The sequence below is a fragment of the Podarcis liolepis genome, assembly GCF_965112155.1.
Source record: "Podarcis liolepis genome assembly, chromosome: 6".
Lineage (NCBI taxonomy): Eukaryota > Metazoa > Chordata > Lepidosauria > Squamata > Lacertidae > Podarcis > Podarcis liolepis.
In genome coordinates, this window is record NC_139559.1 from 71,009,323 (window position 1) to 71,030,676 (window position 21,354).

The window sequence follows — 21,354 nt, forward strand, 5'->3', positions numbered from 1 at the left end:
CAATGCACTCTACGTGGGACTACCTTTTAAGGTGACCTGGAAACTACAACTAATCCAGAATGCGGCAGCTAGACTGGTGACTGGGGGCGGCCGCCGAGACCACATAACACCGGTCTTGAAAGACCTACATTGGCTCCCAGTACATTTCTGAGCACAATTCAAAGTGTTGGTGTTGACCTTTAAAGCCCTAAATGGCCTCAGCCCAGTATACCTGACGGAGCGTCTCCACCCCCATAGTTCTGCCTGGACACTGAGGTCCAGTGCCGAGGGCCTTCTGGGGTTTCCCTCACTGCGAGAAGCAAAGCTACAGGGAACCAGACAGAGGGCCTTCTCGGTAGTGGCGTCTGCCCTGTGGAACGCCCCCCTATCAGATGTCAAAGTGATAAACAACTACCTGACATTCAGAAGACATCTTAAGGGAGCCCTGTTCAGGGAAGTTTTTAACGTGTGACATTTTAGTGTATGTTTGGTCTCTGTGGAAGCTGCCCAGAGTGGCTGGGGAAACCCAGCCAGATAGGCAGGGTACAAATAATAAATTATTATTATTATTACAAGTGGACGAGATCTACCTGTCCCAAACAAAAGTGCAGATTGGAACAGAGCTATCTGCTAGATCTTGCACTTTTTGGAATCTTGTCAACACTGTTCTAGGTTCAGTGGTTGGCCACTGTGAGAACAAGATGCTGGACTAGATAGGGCTTTGGCCTCATTCAGCAGCTTCATGTGTTCTTATGTTCTTAATCACATAGAAGAATCTGGGAGAAACAAATGCCTAGAACCAGCTACCCCCAGTGTATGGGCATTGTCGGTCAATTGCCATGGCCCACATTGCAGTGAGGCTAATCCCTGGGTCCTATTTGCTCTCTTTTTCCTTCCTCCTTCCTGATGCTGATTGCTCACTTGCCTTCTCTAAGGGCTCAACCACATCTACCTTTGCTCTGCATTTCTGGGCACAAGTCCAGTCTTTCCAGGTTCATGTCTGAGAGTTTAATTTTTCGTCCCAGGGCTTTCCCCGGAAAAACCCACTCTTTACTGTTGCAGCAGAGCAAATGGCAATTCGTGGAATTGCTGTTTCCTCCGACTCAGCGATAGAGAGCAAGTTTTCCTAGGGAAAGCGGCAGGGAGGAAAAAGAGGCTCAGATGTGGATTGGGAAACTGCAAACCAGTGCCCAGAAAGTCCAGGCCACAAGGTAAGTGATGAGGCCTGAGGGAGTATTAGGCTTCAGAGAATCAGCTTCCTCTCCCCCTTGCCAGTAGATAAACAGAACGAAGGAAAAGGAGTCTTCTTACCAGTTAGAAACTTTACATTGAGAGAACAAAGAACCCATCTCCTAGGAATAGCAGTGCTGCCAATAAAGAATTCCACCCCCTTATGTACCTACCCACGTCACTCCTACGTCTTGTAACCTGAGCTTGTGCCCTCTATGCTTTGTGTGCTTTCTGTTCTGTCATTTTCTGAGCTCTTCTCGACCTTGGGGAGGGCGCTGGAGGAATGTTGTCCAAAGACTGTGAATCTGTTAACGCTCTCTCTTCCAGTGTTTCTCCTCCTAGCTGTTCCCCATCCAGTACTTCCCAGCTTCTGCCTTCTGAACTATGCCCTCTGCAAACCACTGTTCCAAATCTATAGTATTCTCCTGCTCCTGGAAAGATTCAGAATCGGGAGGAGGGGGAGGCTCCCACCATTCTTCCTGAGCACGGTCCCTGACAGGGAGGGAGAGAGCAGGCAAACCAGCAAGAGAAGCAAGTAGAAAATGCAGTAAAGCTTTGCGTCATTTATTTTATTTTATTTTATTTTATTTTATTTTATTGATAAGTGTGCTTACATACTGCCCCCTCACAAAATATCAGAGCGTTGCACAGGATTATGAAAACATTTACAAATCTAAATGCAGCATGGAACCATAATTGACATGACTGGCCATACAGTAAAAATTTAAACAACTGCTTAGGCACGTCAGCATTGAAAAGGTCTTCCAGAGACACCTGATAGTCAAGAGTGAGTATCCATACCAATCTCTGCTGGAAGGCTGTTCTGCGGCATGGCATTGGCAACACCCTTCCCACCAAGTGTTCCAGAAAAAAAAGGACATCCCCCTTTTTTTTTGGTGTGAGATCATGGAGGACGTTTGGGGTGCTGCACTCTCACACAGCAATCTCATCCCCGAAAGAGCCGCGTCCTGGTTTTTGATCTGAAAAAGTTGGACGGTATGCAGCACCAAATGCCTACGTTCTGGTTGAGGCCATTTGGGTCTCTGTATATTCTGTGTCTCGCTCTCTGGAAGATAGTTCCAACAGGGCTCAGAGAAAGAAGCAATTGAGTAGGTTGTGGTGACAACAAGGGAAAGGAGATAGACCACTCAGGAAAGGGATCCTAGTTGAGAGCATCTAGTCAAAATCCAGCTTCCCCACCCAAAAAACCCAAGAGGAAACGCTGACCCCAGCACTGCATAACACAATGTACTGGTGCCACAGCCAAAACGCCTCATTCAAAGCATTTATTTTGGAGGTATGGAAAGTTTTAAGATAAGGGTGCCCCGCGCTCCAAAGCATTCTTCAGCGAATTAAATCCAAGCAGATCGGCAACATAGCAAATTAATAAGCTAATGTTTATCTATTGACCTACATAAAATATAGATAAATCATTAACATTGTCTTCCAGCACAAACATATATGCATTTAATTTGGGGCCTAATGGGGTATGAGAAGGAGACATACGCTGCTGCTTTAATCATGCTTTTAGCTTTATTGTAGAGCACAAAAGCTGTTTTTCCATATTAGAAAGGAAAAAAAATCATAGGAATAATCTGCTTCCTAATCCAATATGTGACAGCAATCATTCATTATGGAAGGAGGAGAGCAAAAACGGCAGTAACAAATGCTGACATATTTTTGAGGTAAAAAGAAAAGTGGGAAAACATCCAGCCCACAGGAAACACTTCCCGGCATAACGTGACAGTTTTATGGTATTATTAATTTGTAGGACTTGGAGTATCCAATGTGCTTCACAATCTCTTATCGGCCCCCGTCCAATAGAGAGTCAATACATTTAAGCCCAACGAAATCAGTGAGAATAAGTGACTTGAGCCTGTGAGGCGTTTGGTTGGGAAGGAGCCAGTGAAGCAGAGACACACCCAAATATCTCATTGTCAGACTCTCCTCTGAGAGAAGTTATTAGGATCAGGTCACCGTGAATTAAAAATTCTTCCATTGAATTGAATACCAGAAGAAATTAACATTTATCTGTTGACCTACAGAAATGGAAAGTCACTCATTATTGTTGTCTTTCAGTGCAAACATGTACAGTAGTGCATTTCATTTTAGACCTAATGGTCTAAGGAAAAGTGCCACCACTACCACAAAACCCCAGGGTGGAACAGCTTCCACCATATTGAGGTGAATGAAAATTCTTTGGCTACATCCAAACTATCCCTTTAAAGCACAAATATATAATAATAATAATAATAATAATAATAATAATAATAATAATAGATTGATTTATACCCCGCCCATCTGGCTGGGTTTCCCCAGCCACTCTGGGCTGTTCCCAACAGAATTAAAGGCACAATAAAACATCAAACATTAAAAACTTCTCTAAACAGTGTTGCCTTCAGATGTCTTCAAAGGTCAGATAGTTGTTTATTTCCTTGACATCAGATGGGAGGGTGTTCCACAGGGTGGGTGCCTTAGTCTACGGCACCTGGTATTCCCAGGTGGTCTCCCTAACTAACTAGGTCTGACCCTGCTTAGCTTCCAAAATCGGATGAGATTGGGCGTGTTCAGGGTAGTATGGCCGTAACCACTGCTCCCCTCACTGAACTACAATTCCCAGAGTTCCCTGGGAAGAGGGCTTGATTGATAAACCATTCTGGAAGCTGTAGTTCTCTGAGGGGGAATTGGAGTCTCTTCACAACGTTCACCCTCTGCATTGACCCCATCCTGCCCTCAGCCAGCACCTGCCTGCCTGCCTTGCTATTTACAATCAGCCCAGAGGGTCAACTTCCTTCTCCTTAATCTCAGGGCTTCTCAGAGGCGGTTTAGGGTAGTGTGACCGGTTCTGCTGCACAGAGTTTTAAAGCACAGACATGGAAAGTGTGGACAAGCCCTCAGTGTTGCCCTTGTAGATCTCAGCAGGGAAGTGGATGGGGATAAAACTAGTTGGTTCTGCCCAGACCCTCCAGGTGTCCCTATTTTCCAAGGATAGTCCTGGATTTACAGAAGCCGTCCCAGTTTCTGATTTGAACGTCCTGTTTTTCCTTAGGACACCCCTATTTTCATCGGAGATAGGTTGGAGGGTATGGAAAAGGAGGTCCCCAGGGCTTTTTTTTCCAGCCAGAACTAACTGGAACTCAGTTCTGGCAGCTGTCAGGTGGGCACTATTGCCAGTCAAAGAGAACGAGGGAGGGGTTCGTCATGAGTTCTAGAGTCCATGAGTTCTAGAGCCCTGCTCCCCCATTTGCCAATCCTGGGTGCAGGCTAGGATCTGGCTCCTGATAGGCAGCACAGGCTTAGGCCCATGCCATCTATCTGGAGAGGAGGTTGGACCTGAGATCCCAACATCGGGGCCTTAGAAGGGCCTCTGCCGTTCTGCAATGCCGCCACACCGAAAGGGTGAGCAGACTTCTAGAAAAATAGCACTGGACACCCCAATTTTCATTGGAGAACGGTTGGATGGTATGGATAGGTGTCCCTCTTTTCACCAGAGAAGTATTGGAGGGTTAGTCTACCTGTCATTGGCTCTGGCTTCGCCTGCTGTTGGGCCTTGCCTCCTTCCCTAGTACAGTGGTACCTCGGGTTACATACGCTTCAGGTTACACACTCTGCTAACCCAGAAATAGTGCTTCAGGTTAAGAACTTTGCTTCAGGATAAGAACAGAAATTGGGCTCCAGCAGCACGGCGGCAGCAGGAGGCCCCATTAGCTAAAGTGGTGCTTCAGGTTAAGAACAGTTTCAGGTTAAGAACGGACCTCCGGAACAAATTAAGTACTTAACCCGAGGTACCACTGTAAGTCCCAATGGCTGCCAGCCACCACTGGAGTTAACCAACGATCCAGGCCATATTCAGTTACCAGGCTCTTGTTTCCAGTGGAATTGCTAATCATTTACTCTGAGCATGAGTGTGGAATGTGAAATATCTCCGGCTTTAATATATTTTACAAGACAGTCTTAAGATATTTAATTCACTACCGGATAGTGATTGGCAGTCCAATACGCCTCTGCATGCTTTCACTTTCCTGACTTGACTCCTGTAAGCGGCTCTCCCAAAACGAATAGGCTGCAATTATGGAGATTCGGAAATCTGCAAAGCTAGTATATTTGCATCTTCTTTGTTAATCATGGCCTAGCGTGATGGATGTGGTGTGTGTGCAAATAAAATAACATTATTCTTCTTTCAGCTGAAAGTTAAATTTATTAGCAATTAGAACTGGGGTGGAAAAGAGAATGAGGCCCACTTCCAATTCCACCCTCAAAAATCACACTTAAGAGTTTTATATCACAACACACTTTAAAAAATAAATAAATGATAAAGTTTCTAGCGCTGAGATTATTTCTCCCCTAATTAAATCAGGGCTCTTTAGCCAACTATGAGAACCAAATTAAAATGTTGGAGCCCATTCTGTGTCAACTGTTTACAATGCCTGTGCTTCTCTCTGCCTCCCCAGTTTGGGAGTCCTGGTTTGAGGCAAGCCTTGGCCATGTTTCTGCATATGAGAGGGGTAGATTAAAACATCTCCTGTTGCGGTCATGCTTCTAATGCGTGGCAAAGCCTTTCAGGTGTGGCATTCTGCAACCGGACAGGCTTGCAGGATGGAGTCTCCACATGCTCTGCAACACAGTGTTGCTCGCAGGACTTCCCTGGCACGCCTAGACTGGCATTCCAGAAGTATGCAAAACAATGAGTCGATTCCATTTAGGAACATCCCTTGGACTGTGGGTATTCCTGATTATACCATGCAAAGAAAAAAACCTGAGACTTGGCATACAAATCAGCATCATGTGAATGGAAGCTTTCATAATAAGAAAAGGACAGAAAATAAAAGAAGTAAGTTTGTATCCATTAAAACTATAATGCAAGGCTTGAAGTCAATAATATTATTAAAACACCACTGATGATAATGGGTGATATCCAACTAAGTCATATTCAGAGTAAACCCAGAAGTCAATAATATTATTAAAACACCACCAATGATAATGGGTGATATCCAGCTAAGTCATATTCAGAGTAAACCCAATGAAATCAATAAACCTAAGTTACTTAAGCTTGATGATTTTGATGAGTCTACTCTCAGTGTGATTAACATTGGAATACATGGAGTGGGGGCTGCTTTGGGAGCAAATGCCTGTCCAATGTGGCTTACGATCAGAACATCAAAAGATAAAATGAACAGTAAAGCAACATCCTAAAAACACTAAAGATTAAAATAACAATGATACAAAATCTTAAGACTGGAAAGCAACAACTCAGCAACACTTTATCTTTATTTACAGAGCCAGGAAGAACATAAGTCAACCAGACCTCCAGCAGCAGCAGCTAATAAAGACCTGGGAGGCCAATTGAAAAAGGCAGGCCTGTAACATAGCCATTCTGGGGCTGGGGCAACCCAGTCACATGGGCGGGGTATAAGTAATAAATCATCACCATCATCATCAGGGCTTTTTTTCAGCTGGAACTTGCTGGAACTCAGTTCCAGCAATTCTTGGGTGGCCGCCATTGCCATTCCAAGTGAGAGGTGTTCATGGTGAGTCCTGTCACCTCTTTTTCTAGAAAAAAAATAGCACTGATTATTATTATTATTATTTGATGCAGCCCCAATGGAATGCAATTCCATAGCTGTGGAGCCACCACAGAGCAAGACTTCTCCTTCAGGGCAACCCACCTTACTGACCTGGGGGATGCACACACCAGAAGAACTTCTTAAAGTACAGGCAGAATGGCATGGGTGAAGACAATCCAATCAATTGCTTGAGATGGAACTGTTTAGGGGTTTTAAGGTCATGACTAGCACTTTAAAACGGGTCTGGAAACATGCTGATAGAATAGAGGTGTTAAAAATATTGACCATTTCACCCCCCAGTAAGACTCTGGTAGCTGCGTTCAGGAGAAGGAGCATCTATGAATTTAAAGACAGCCTTGGAATTGTCTCATCTAGATCTGACCAGGACACACAGCACTGTGGCAAGGCCCACCTTCTCTATATAGAGTGCAGCCAAAGCTTATAAAAAGCTGTGAGTGCCTATCCTAGTAGCATCACATCAGAGGCAAACACTGAGCCTTTAGAATATTTACTTTCTAGGTTCCTTCAGACTTAATGAGGGAAAATCCATTGTTTGCTTCACGCAGGACGAAGCAGCTTTATTTCAGATGACTGACCTTTCTCATTGCTGCTCACCATCTCCCTGTATTAATCATTTACACAGCATTTAGAGAGCATCGTTCAAGTGTCCGAATGCCTTCGGATGCACCACCCTGGTTCAGAGGCAGATGAAACTATCAAAGCTTAAGTTTCAGGGCCCCTAATCCCAGAGGGGCCCCAGAAGAAACTTTAGTCCACATTGCTTTTTAAAAAGGGGTATAGTAGATGCAATGTGGGTTGCATGACTCAAATTGATTAATTTTTTTATTGTATGTATTTCAATAGTCCCACAGTTTGAGAATCATTAGCACAGATGTTGTAAAGGTACAGTGGTACCTCGCAAGACGAATGCCTCGCAAGACAAAAAACTCGCTAGACGAAAGGTTTTTCCGTTTTCGATTTGCCTCGCAAGACGAATTTCCCTATGGGCTTGTTTCGCAAGACGAAAACGTCTTGCGACTGTTTCCTTTGTCTAAAAACAAAGACATGTTTTGTTTATAAAGTTAATTTATTTTCCCTTCAATTTTTGAACTGCTCTTTACAGTATGTGTGACTTTAAAGAGCAGTTAAGAAACTATTGTTGTACCAAATTTGGCTTTGTTTGGACTTTTTTTGACCATAGGAACGCATTAATTGATTTTCAATGCATTCCTATGGGATTTCATGATTCGCAAGACGAAAAATTCGCTAGACGACAAAACTTGCGGAACGAATTAATTTCGTCTTGCGGGGCACCACTGTATGGTGATCTGTCATGGAATAACCACATTGAAGAAGATAACAGGTTACCCAGATCTCATTGCTGGTTGTGAAGGGCCCCCCATGACTGTTCAAGCTTCAGGGGGGCCCTTGAAGCTTCAGGGCCCCCCCAAAATGTAGGTCCGCCACTGCCCTAGTTAGCCTTGGGTTAAGCTGGGTTGAAATGTGAATTGGGGGACCCCAGGCTCACTCTCATAACTGGCAGTGAGAGGGGTGGGGGTTGGTTTTGCCACCTGTGGTAAATTGTTTCACCTTGCCTCATAGAGTGCTGGCCTCAGAGTAAATTGAAATTGAAATACTTTATTGTCACTTGTACAACTTGTATCCAGTGAGATTACACGAGCACCCCCACTCAGCTCTCTTAGTCTTAATTCCCCTCGTTTACTAACGCACACCCACCAAACCCAAAAGTCAGTTGCCCTGTTGTTATCTTTTCATTCAGCAGCCTAACGGATAGAAGCTGTTCTTTACCCTGTTGGTGCAACTAATCATGCTTCTATATCTTCTGCCTGAGGGCAGGAGATTGAGAAAGTGCCAGCCAGGGTGTGAATCATCCCTGAGAATTTTCCTCACTCTCCTGAGGCAATGATCTTCCGCTAGTTCATCCAGTGCATTCACGGGACAATCCATAATATCTTGTGCTGTATTCAACACCCTCTGTAGGCACTTCCTATCAGATGATGTCAAACCAGCATATTACACCGTGATGCAGTATGAAAGGACACTTTCTATTGTTGACCGGTAGAAGGAGATCATCAGATGTTGAATGACATCGTTCTTCCGCAATACTCTGAGGAGATGGAGTCTCTGTTGGGCTTTCTTAACCACCTGGGTTTTATTTATTTTCCAAGTAAGGTCTTCACTGAGATAAACTCCTAGGAATTTAAAGGAAGAGACTCTCTCAACACAGCCCTCCCCAATGTACAGTGGGGCTGGTTCTCCTCTCTTCCTCCAAAAGTCCAACACCATCTCCTTTGTCTTGCTGATATTAAGGTGCAAGGTGTTCCCTAGGCACCATGTAGATATTTTTTGGACCTCCCCTCTATACGCTGATTCGTCGCCACCTGTTATTAAACCCATTATGGTGGTGTCATCTGCAAACTTACTAATTGCAGTAGACCGGTCAAATGATACACAATCGTATGTATACAATGAATACAGGTAGGGACTTAGCACACATCCCTGTGGTGTGCCAGTGCTGATTTTTAAGGAATTAGATGTTACATGTCCAATCCTCACTGTTTGTGTCCGATCTATCAGAAAGTCTTTAATCCAGTCAAAGATGGTAGGAGAAAGGTTCATGTCAGTCAGCTTTTTAATGAGGATATCCGGAAGGATGGTATTAAAAGCTGAGCTATAATCAATAAACAACATCCTGACATAGTTCTCTGGTTTCTCTAGATGACTTGCTGCAAGATGAAAGGCGGTAGCTATTGCATCATCTGTGGACCTATTTCTTCTATAGGCAAACTGATGATTATCAAAGTCTAGTGGAAAGCAGGTTCTAAGGTGTTGAAGGACCAGACTTTCGAAGCATTTCATCACTACAGATGTTAATGCAATATGTCATGCAGTGTGATATCTTGCATTCAGTGTCATTCAGTGTCATTCAGTGCCAATATCTCGAACAAAAATGGGTGTGTACATTCATGACACAATGATGCATTTCACGTTCAAACCCCAAGCTCCCCCCATTTTCAGAGGGCTAGAGCAATTAAGGTTTCTCAAACATGGTATCCTTATGGCTTTAGGCACACCAACACATGCACACATCTAGTGGGCTGTTCATATTGTCTCTTATGGAGTCATGAAAGGGGTATCTTCACAAGAAGATTCCTCCCCAGCCCAGTCAAACAATCCAGCAGGCTTTGGATCAAGCATAAAAAATCCAATGCAAAACACAGCCCTTTCCCGGTTAACTGGTTTGCTACTGTATCTAGCACAGAGGATAAAGAGAACTGTGTCTTATGGGAATTGGCTTCCCTAAGGATAAGTCAACCATTCTGCCCCCTCCAAAACATCCTCCCCCCTCCACAGTGGCACAGCTTTCTCAGTTAGGCTCCTTCATCATATCCTAGGCACCAGAGGCCCATCTGTGCAAATGTCAGTGTGGTTGCTCAATTGCAGGCAGCCAGCTTATCTGGAGTAAACAGTCACGCTGAAGATTTTAATCTTGATCACCAGGTTCAAATGATTATTGCAAGACTTCTGCAATTCAGAGAGTGGCGTTGGCAGTGGACAGCAGAACAAAAGAATATGTTATCACAAACTGACCGAAGCATATCGTAAAGTGCAGGGATTGGTAACTAGAGTGGAGCCTCTATAATCTGACCTTGACATCACGGTACACTGTCCTATGCAGATATTAGCCAGTACGATTCAATTTAACTAGTGCTCTTTTTACCCCAAAATTCATTGGCTGGCTCACACATGCATATTCCTTGTTGTGATGACAGCAACACAAAACAACAGCTTTTGTTTGCCAAATGGCCATGACAAACCAACTGCAAACAAACTGCTGCCAACAACAACAACAACAACAACAACAACAACAACAACAACAACAAAATAAATAAATAAATGAATATAAATAAATTTTATTATTTGTACCTCGCCTATCTGGCTGGGTTTTCCCAGCCTTTGCACTCCTGAAAGGTAATTTGATCCAGTGCACAACTTTGTCAATTGTAATTTCCTCCCACCCATTCACAATCCACACTGCACTGGAGGGCCCCTCCACTTTGTGGGACAAATTCTTATGGGGTTCTAGGGTCTGTAGGTGGTGGTGGTGGGAAACGGTCCCTCTCCTTTTCTATGCTTCTGCTGGATCAATATCCTTTCTGGGGCCAGAAGTACCCCAACTAGATTCCAATCATAACACATAACCATGGACTAAAATGCAGTGTTTTTCAGTGGAATCCTTCACACATTCACATCAAGCAGGAAACACATTTATGGGTGAAACAGGCCTAGGTATCTAAACAGTGTGTAGCTGTCTTTCAATAGGGACAAATGTAAGGTTCTACACATTGGCAGGAATAGCCAGCTGCACAAATATAAGATGGGAGATGCCTGGATCGCCAGTAGTACACGTGAAAAGGGTGTAGGGTATTTAGTAAATCACAAAATTAATATGAGTCAATGGTGTGATGCAACAATAAAAAAAATAAAGTGTCCAGATCAAGGGAAGTACAGTGGTACCTCAGGTTACAAACACCTTGAGTTACAAACACTTCGGGTTACAGGCTCCACTAACCTTGAAGTAATACCTGGGGTTAAAACTTTACCTCAGGATGAGAACAGAAATCGCATGCTGGTGGTGCGGCGGCAGTGGGAGGCCCCATTAGCTAAAGTGGTACCTCAGGTTAAGAATGGTTTCAAGTTAAGAACGGACCTCCGGAACGAATTAAGTTCATAATCAGACGTACCACTGTAATAGTACCGCTCTATTCTGCCTTGGTCAGATCACACCAGGATTACTGTGTCCAGTTCTGGGCACCACAATTTAAGAAGGATGTTGACAAGCTGGAATGTGTGCAGAGGAGGGCAACCAAGATGATCAAGGGTCTGGAAACCAAGCCTTATGAGGAACGGTTGAGGGAGTTGGGTATGTTTAACCTGGAAAAGAGGAGACTGAGAGGAGATCCGACCGCCATCTTCAAATATCTAAAGGGCTGTCACTTGAAAAGGGGAGCAAGCTCCAGAGGGTAGGATCTGGATCAATGGCTTCATGTTACAAGAAGGGAGATTCCGACTAAAGATCAGGAAGAATGCTCAGACAGTAGAGCTGGAATGGACTCTCTTGGAAGGTAGTGGGCTCTTTTTCAAAGGAAGCTTTAAAGCAGAGGTTGGATGGCCCTCTGTCATGGATGCTTTAATTGAGATTCCTGCATTGCAGGGGGTTGGACTAGATGACCCTCAGGGTCCCTTCCATCTCTGCATCTCTATGATTCAGGTGTGTGAGATTGTACTGAATTATCACTTTTAAAGCAAATAATCAGGATATCAAAATCACCGAAGAAGAAGAAGAAAGAAGAAAAGATAGCTGACATTTCTGCTCATTAACCAGTTGATGAGTTGGACTTGTTTGGCATTCATTCATTCATTGTCAGCACATTGTCCCCCACGTCTTGTCACCATAATCAACTTCACACCAATATCACCTTGAGCTCTGTTGATTCCTTGTGTCACTTGGAAGCAAGAGGGGCCTGCTACGTCAGTGGCCCATGTCACTTCATGTGTGTCACTTATAGGTGCTGCCAGAGTTCAAGCCTCTTTGGTACTGCAAGGTTAGTATTTCATGTAACATAATAATCAGATGTCAAGACAAGTAAGATCCTCACATCCTCATCTGGAGATAAACACAGCTTCTATTTGTTAGGACAGCATCTAATTTTTAAAGAAACATTTAGAGGCAATTCCTCCTAATATATTTATGAAGATAAAACAAAATGGTAGTGGCAATGGAGAGAAATAAGGCACTTTTGTGGTGGCCAAATGAAATCTTTCCCCATGGCGGCTGTCAATCATGTTGAGAGCCATTGCAGGAGCTCACAAAATGGGACTGGCTATTTTTTCTATTGCATTCTAGAGTTTTATTCTTGCCATTGTAGTCACATGAAGAAGACTGGACTTTTCCCATTGACGTCTTCCATATTGCTGCAGTGTTGAAGGCTATTTTGAATGCTACACACAGTGCTATGGTCTTGTGTTCTCGAAAAGTTAGTTATGGACATGTTGGCCTACCTATGGGGGAAGTTGTCCATGGCCTTTGGATAAATGGCAACCACTAAGCAGTAGTTTTCCTCTGTATTAGAAGGGCAAAAGTATATTTCTTGATAATTAAAATCTTCACTGGTTGGACCTTTATTCTGCAATAGGTCATTAAACTGTTGCTTTGAATCTCTTTTCAACTTCATTTGTTGTCCTGAACTTATCTGGACAACAATCTGTCCAATTTCAGGCCTTGGCATTCTGTTATTGTGGTACTAATGATTACTGATGATCTTTTCCAGTACATGGTAGGGGCATTAACAGCAATTACAATGTCCCTGCAGACCACAGAACATGCTGTGCTCCCAAGGTCTCTGAGATATGAAGACCTCCTGGAGCTGTTAACTGTTGAAGACTATGACCCACGAAGCCAAACGGTTGGCTCTTCATTGACCTTTTCTATTGCTTTTTCTTTCCACCTGGCAGAAATGAGATAGGGGTGGAAGACATGGATGAAATTCTACCCAAATAACATGAAGGTAAGATGAGGAAGAAGATTTGTGAAGAACTCACAAACCCTGTGATGGCTAAGACAGGAATCCTAGGCACCAAGTGGTTCTGACAAGTATCTCATAACTTTGTACGTCTTTCAGTTATTTGTAGTGTGGAGAAAACTTTCCCTTTAGCATTGGCACCACCACAAAGGCAACAGCAACCTTGCAAGTACAAGTATGTGCAATGGAGACCCGCACTGTGATAGGATTAAGAACAATCCGAGGCAACCCTGGAATCATATCGCCCCATTTTAATGGCTTTCTGCCTGTTGCAGAGATAGGCCATCTTTATGCAGCTTTCATAGCCTCCATTCACCACAATGAAAGTGTTCTTTCTCATTCCGATGTAGGATTCTGCTATTTATTAAATCCATCTTCTAATGTGTGCAAATAAAAGAGTCTCTATTTCACCCCCAGAGGAGAATAAGAGGCAGCCAGCAGAGGCAAGAGGCACGGCCGGGTTTCATGCAGGAACTAAGAATATGAAAAAAGAGGAAACAAATACATTAGGAAAATTGCTGCCAGAGTTGGTTATTCAGGTTAGATTGTCCAGGGAGAAAGCTAATGTGTTCCCTAGCCATTACGGAGGGATTTTCGTGACAGTAGTGCCATTCATGAAACACTTTTGTGGTGCAAATAGCAAAGATCTTATGGCGTTCTCATTTAATTTAATGGGAATGCTGTGGGGCCCTCATATTTCATGCCTTGAGATCACAGAGCTGTGCTGTATACATCTTATTAGTTAGCATATACAAATGCTGTTTGTATAAACTAACACCCACACTTAATTACAGACTCTGTTACTTGAACTTTTGTGTTATTCCACCCCCTGCACCCGCCTGTCCACAGTATTTTATTTTCCCCTGGGAAAAATAACAGCCCAAAGATCTGATGCTTCTGCATTAACTAAAGTTCAAACCTAATTTATTTATTCATTGTTTCCTTGCATTTCCTAACTGTTTGAGGTGGCTCCTATAATGATGCTCTGAACCACCGAACGTACATATCTCAAGAAGAAGGTCTCCTTGATTTGGCAAGCTCAAAAAGCAACATTTGACCAGATGTTTGAGGTGGGATGGAGAGTGCCATATGCTATTATTAAAGGTCTAAGGAGCTGTTTTGACTGCAAAGCCCTCTCTTCAGTAGTAGGGGGGCAAAATGATTTTATGTGGCAAGGGCAGGGAAGCAAAAGATTTTATGTTCTACAAAAAAGGCAGCCAATTGTTAATTTATTGTTGTTGCTTTTTTGCTCCCAGGGAGGCGAAAGATGGTTTTTTTTCTGCTTCAGATACTGAAGTAACTTGACTGGCTATGTGTGCAATACATCTTGACGTAGGGCAGGCATGGGGAACCTTTGGCCCTCCAGATATTGCTGAACTACAACTCCCATCATCCCTGAGAATTGGCAATGCTTGCTGAATCTGATGGGAATTGCAGCTCACAACATGGGGAGGGCCAGACGTTTCTCACACTGACTTTGGGGGAGAGCTGTGGCTCTATTTCCTATGACTTGACAGGAGGGGGAGATATCATTTGCTGCTCTGCCTCAGGCAGCAAAATGTCTTGGGCCAAGCCTCGAAAGGGGCAAGATTAGCATCAAGGTTCAAAATATCTATACACTGATCCTGGGATACAGTGTTATTTTTCTAGGAAAAGAGACGCCGGAACTCACAATGAGCACCTTCCTTGTTCTTTCACCATAATGGCAATGGCGCCCACCTGAGAGGTGTTGGATCTGAATTCTGGTGAGTTCCGGCTGAAAAAAGCCCTGCTTTTTAAAGACCTAGTTGCCCAAAATCAAACGATATTAAGAGCATTTGTTGTGGTTAGTTTTTCATACATCATAATAACCAGAGAGACATATAGGGGGTCTTGAAGAATATGGACTGAAACATGGAGCGGTTATTGCCCCCCCTTGCCCTTGATCTCTACTCACAGAATTTTCTAGATGTCTTTGAGCTATGAATTTCCTTAGTCTGCTTTCAGCAGTTCAGAAATTTAGTTACAGGACGCAACCCAAACGCTCTTCCAAATGTCGTTTCTAAATGGTCTCTGTGAATAACTGCAAGATTAAACTTTTATGTGACAATATGAGAGACTCCTACATGGAGTTGTATAAGCTGCAGGGAAATCATGGGAAGACTAAATCCGCTAATGACCCAGATATTATACTTTAATTTATTGATAACTAAATAATCAGAGGCTCTTTACAGGCTTCTCAAAACCTAACAATTGTGTATTGTGCATTTGACTTCTGCACGCATGCCGACACAAACAAATAAAAGCAATCATAACAGCTGAAATGTAGTTAGGAGCACAATTGAGAACATCTGTATTGTAAGCAGAAATAAATTAGAAATACTGGAGTGTTTTGTAGCTGTGAAACTGAAGAATAAAAAAATAACCCACAGCACCTGGATTAAGCAGTTATAAATAATGGATAAAGGGGAAAAAATCACATTACCCCCTGTAAATTCCCTCCCCCCGCCATGAAATATATTTTATGAATGTGGAATTACAGTAATAAATGCAGCATTTGTTTCCAACTGCCCCCCCTCACCATAGAAGTTCATGAGTACAATATAGTCTGAAAGTAATGACCAATAGGTATAATATTTGCTGGAGAATGGTTCGACCATAAAAGAAATCTTTGTTTCAACCTTAACTTTTAAAAAAAGAAAGCACATGTTGAAACACCTCATTTTGCCTCAGTGCTTTTGTGAAGGCTAGAATGCAAACACCACACATGTCCAGTTGCTAAGGGGGTGGTTTGGATACCAAGCATGGCAGAAAGGGACTACTGCACTATCCTACAAAGCAGTAGACTGAGATTGGGACTGGGGCCCTACTGTTAGGGAAAGGGTGGCAGCTACCTCAGGCAGCTGATTTTGGGTTTCATGAAAGTTAGGTTCTTTGCATGTATGTGTGGAATAACACATGCAACCTAATCCTAAGCACTGTTATTCAGAATTTAGGCTCAGTTTGTCTTTATCATGCAGCGTGGTAGCTCTTCACCCTTCCCTGTTCCATCACTAAAGTACATCAATGAAGCTCTGTTACTGTGGTGGATAGTGGGGGTTGAGGAGGTGAGTCTGTGAGGGCCTGTGAGGAAGAACGGGGCAGGGTGACCCTGTGGCAAGCTGGGCTTAGGTGGGCATGGCTCAAGAAGCAGCACAGGTAAGTATCAGGGACTGGTTCAGAGGAGGAATGGTGGAGACTGCCCCCCCATCCTGACCCTTCCAGGGAGGAGGAAGAGGAAGACAATAGAGATTTACGACAGTGGTTTGAGGGAGGTCACAGCTCAGAGGCAGATGAGGGGGAAAGTTGGGAAATAACGGGAGAGGAGGAGGCAGAACTGGAGCAGCCATTGGCTTCCAGACCCACCATCTCCCAGAACCCAGCAAGCCTTAAAAGAGGAGAGCAAAGAGCTCAAAGACAGAGGGCACATAGCAGCACCCGTAGACGTGACGAATGAGGAAGTGGGAGAGACGGGGTGTGTGGAGACTCACTTGGGACAACGCCATTATCCAATAGACTGGGTTTTATAGCCTCTCGCTGTTAATATTGAAATAAAAAAAGGATGGTAAGAAACTTTCCCTTGTCTTTATACTTCCTGGGCGGGAGCCTCTGACAGCATCCTGACAGAAAGTGAGAGAAGGAGGTCTAGGGCTCTGGTGAGGGCCCAAGATGTGAGGAGAATGGGTCAGGTTGGAGAGCTGGATGCTGCTGTTCAACAGCAGCCAGACCACATCCCCAGGCACAGCAGCTCTTCCCTTCCTCCCCTTCTTCTTCCCTTCTCTCAGACTAACAGATGGAGAGGGGCAGCATGAAAGTCACCATAGGCACAACAGCCTTTCTCTTCTCTCTCCCATTCTGTGTCTGCATCACCATCAGGCTGGGATGCCATACCCTCCAACATTTCTCCGATGAAAATAGGGATGCCTGATGATGATGATGATGACGACGATGACGACAATGATATAATAATAATAATAATAATAATAATAATTTACTATTAATACCCCACCCATCTGACTTGGTTGCCCCAGCTACTCTGGGCCACTTCCAACGTATAAAGACATAATAAAACATTACATATTAAATAAACTCCCCTATACAGATGGTTCAGGGGTCGGATAACTCCATACCCTCCTACATTTCTCAGATGAAAATAGGGACACCCTAAGGAAAAACGGGAGATTCCTGGATCAAATCAGAAAGCGGGACGGCTTCTGCAAATCCGGGACTGTCCCTGGAAAATAGGGGCACTTGGAGGGTCTGGGATGCTGTTTGTTGCCTTCCATACCTGCTGTCTGAGCGTGTGCCCCTGTTTGCCCCTGCAATCTGGGCTTGAACGCAGCTCCTTCAACAAATGTGTTCCTGTGCTGTTGGTTTGTTGAGATTCACAGAAGCATCCTTTGACTTCACCTGACTCAGAATTCGCCAACATATATGGAACCACTACTGTGTTGAGAAAGAACAAATAAAGCAATGCTTGTGGGAAGTTAAAGAGGAAGCGAGGCCTTAGTATCCAACAGCCGCCCAGCAGCTTCTAAATGAAAAAGGACAAGAACTTCCCTTCAGCTGGTAGATATAAAATGTCAGAAACACAAAAGAAATATTATGAAGTCAGGTATAAGTCTGGAATGTTTTCCCCTCATGATTAATGATTGGTCTGGAACGGGATAGGAAAAGGTAAAACAAAGTTCCTCTTGAAGTAGTTTAAAAATGCCACAGCTGAAGTGGTGGCGGTGGGTGGAAATATTGTAACATCAATTTGAAAATAATAAAAAAATCCCCTTCCACTAAGATGTAAAGGTCAGGAAAGATTTGGGTGTTTTTAAATGCTGCCGTGGAGAAATTTTTATAAAGGTTAAGATGTCATGTAGTTTCAGAGTTATAGGCATTGGAGGGGGGCCCTTGAGTGCCAGCTGTGCCTCAGGCCACGGCGTGACTATGAGACACAATGACAGTGGACAGCAGGAGGCTGGCAGATCACGGGCGATCGCTGGGGAAAATTGTACCTTGCTTAGCGAATAATGCAAAGCTGTATGAATATTTCAGAAGCAAAAAACAATGCAATTGGATGGGTGGGTGGGGGGAACCCCCAGCTTAAAAATGTACCTTCAATAACATTGCAAGGGTCTAATTTAATGCCCCCAAAGCAAGGAAATTTCCAGAGTTCACGCTGCCTCTCTGTCCGTTACTCAATTTCCCTCTCATTTGCAGTACAAGTACATATGGTTTGCAGGGGCCTCGAGAGCTAAATTCAACCTGCTTGAGACATTGGAGTTCAACCAGGTAGGAAACTCGATCCTGCTGCTTATGCGTCCCTTTAAGCACAAAGCGCATAAAACTCCACGTACGTTGCTGGAAAGGTGCGAAAACAGACAGGTGGCGCCATGGCGAGGTTGCTTATTTCCTCCATAATTTCTTTGGATGGAGTTCTTTGTCGCAATCCATCTACAATGGTACCTTGGGTTACATATGCTTCAGGCTACAGACGCTTCAAGTTACAGACTCCGCTAACCCAGAAATAGTACCTCGGGTTAAGAACTTTGCTTCAGGATGAGAACAGAAATCGTGCTACGGCGGCACGGTGGCAGCAGGAGACCCCATTAGCTAAAGTGGTGCTTCAGGTTAAGAACAGTTTCAGGTTTAGAACGGACCTCCGGAACGAATTAAGTACTTAACCCGAGGTACCACTGTACTGAACTAGATGGGTCGATCACTGTTCAGACTTGGTTAATAAGGCAGCTTCCCGGGTCAAAGTTCTCACCCATCAAGCTCAGTAATGTTTTTCACATCACTGGCTGCCGCCAACCATTTTTATGTGCAGATGCTGGGACAGAACCTGGGACCTACTATGCTATGGATTCGGTCTCATGGTAAGTTGCAATAAAAAGTGTGTGCCATCTGGTTGGCCACTGTGAAAACAGGATAGATAGACCTTTAGTCTGATCCACCAGGGCTCATCGTACGTTCTTATCCAGTATCACTAGCAGCTTCGCTCTCTGGCATGTTAGGATGTCATTATGAGTTAGTGAAGTGAAGAAGGAGCTGGGAAATTCACAGGATGGTGGAATCTACTTGTACTGGTTAGTCCTTGAGAGGAAGATCAGAAGGTGTTGAGCTGCTCATTTTGCCAGGAAGAAGATTTTGGATTTGATATCCCGCTTTATCACTACCCGAAGGAGTCTCAAAGCGGCTAACATTCTCCTTTCCCTTCCTCCCCCACAACAAACACTCTGTGAGGTGAGTGGGGCTGAGAGACTTCAGAGAAGTGTGACTAGCCCAAGGTCACCCAGCAGCTGCATGTGGAGGAGCGGGGGCGCGAACCCAGTTCCCCAGATTACGAGTCTACCGCTCTTAACCACTACACCACACTGGCCATGCAATCTCCATAAGGTCTAGTTTTGGCCTTACCAACAGTAAGGAAAGTTGTATTGCTCTCATACAGGATACTTTAACCCCATATTTCTAACCAGGCTCCAGTACAAACACACATGTGCGTACAACCTGACAGTTTGAGTGACACGGTTTAATGATATTGAATCACACTCAGTAGAGGGGCAGTTATTTTAAGCTGAAACTGGCTGGAATTCTCCATAACAGCTGCAGAATATATTTTAATTAAATAATGCCAGTTGCACTTTAACTAAGCCAGCACATCTTCCTTCTGTTCTGATATTGCTTTTTAAAAAAATGTAGATAAGCATCTTAGCCTGAAAACCTATACATGTTTACACAGAACTAAGTTATCCTATGTTTAATGGAATTACTTCCAGGTAGATATGCATAGGACTGCCACCTTAAGCTACGAACTTAAAACCTGTATTAAAAATAAAACAAAAGCCTTTTATTAGACATACTTTTATTTCAGTGTTGCTCTTCCATTCCTGCCAATCTGCCCAAAGTAACCAAAAAGTAAGTAGCTTGCGAGAAGGTAGCTGTATCTTTTGGGAAAATGTGCCCTGGAGTAGCTGGACAACGAATAGGAATGATTGCAAATTTAGTTAAGTTCACGTTTTTAAACGAACTGCCCTGATTCACAGTTCTGGGAGTGATATGAGGACCAGATTGCAGTAATTGATATACTTCTACATCAGAAATATAGTACAATATGGGACTTGGCTCTTTTTAATATGTGTTTAATGTATAATACACTTAATTATTGCATATAATTAGTTGGACTTTTTTTGCACAAGCAACTCAGACATAAGTGGGCACTCGATGCAAGAGGCCATCTGATGCATGCAAGGCTCAGTTGGGGCAGAACGGCCAAAATCAGTGCATAAATCCATTAAAAACCGATTCCTCTTTCATCACTAGTTAAGATTATCTGCAAAAGATTGTTTTATTTCTCTGAAATAAGTCAGTATCTCTGAATATATAACACTATTATTATATGAGGCAGGATTATGAGAGCATTGAATATCTGAGAGGATAAGGGATATCTGGTTAGACTATTTTGTTTGTTTTTATTCACAATGACTTCATTCCAATGTTTAATTGACAGCCGGGAAAGAAGGATGCCTTTGTTGAAGATTCAATACCTCCCATCCTTTAATTAAGTTGCAAGAATTAACAATACAACTTTGCTGAGCAGTAGTTCAGCAACTTTTCACTAATGAGTTTCAACCAATGGATATTTTTTTTTTGCCCATTTGGAACCCACCTGTTACTCCCAACCTGTTAAGCACATATTTGAACTCTCTTTAGTTCTTTCTGTTGCCCTGTTTTCAGCACCCACTGTGAGCCACCCCCAAGGTTCTCCTCCTTCAATGGAGAGCCTTGACTTCAGGATGCTTGAGGAATTTGATTTGTGTGAATTGCAACCCGAACGGATCTGATATTGAACCTCCTGGACTAAGGTGCAGATCAGAACATGGTTATCCTTTGGGTGCAACACTACTCCCAAACCTACACTAGTATTCTTGGCTAAAAAAAATGAGTAACAAAATGCATTACAGAAG

At 43.5% G+C, this 21,354-nt stretch overlaps 1 protein-coding gene across 4 annotated transcripts in view; it reads right to left on the reverse strand.

Moving 5' to 3' along the window:
• The window catches only part of LOC310710356 (uncharacterized protein), a 270,054-nt gene that overhangs the window by 32,824 nt on the left and 215,876 nt on the right, over positions 1-21,354 (reverse strand). The window lies entirely within an intron of this gene.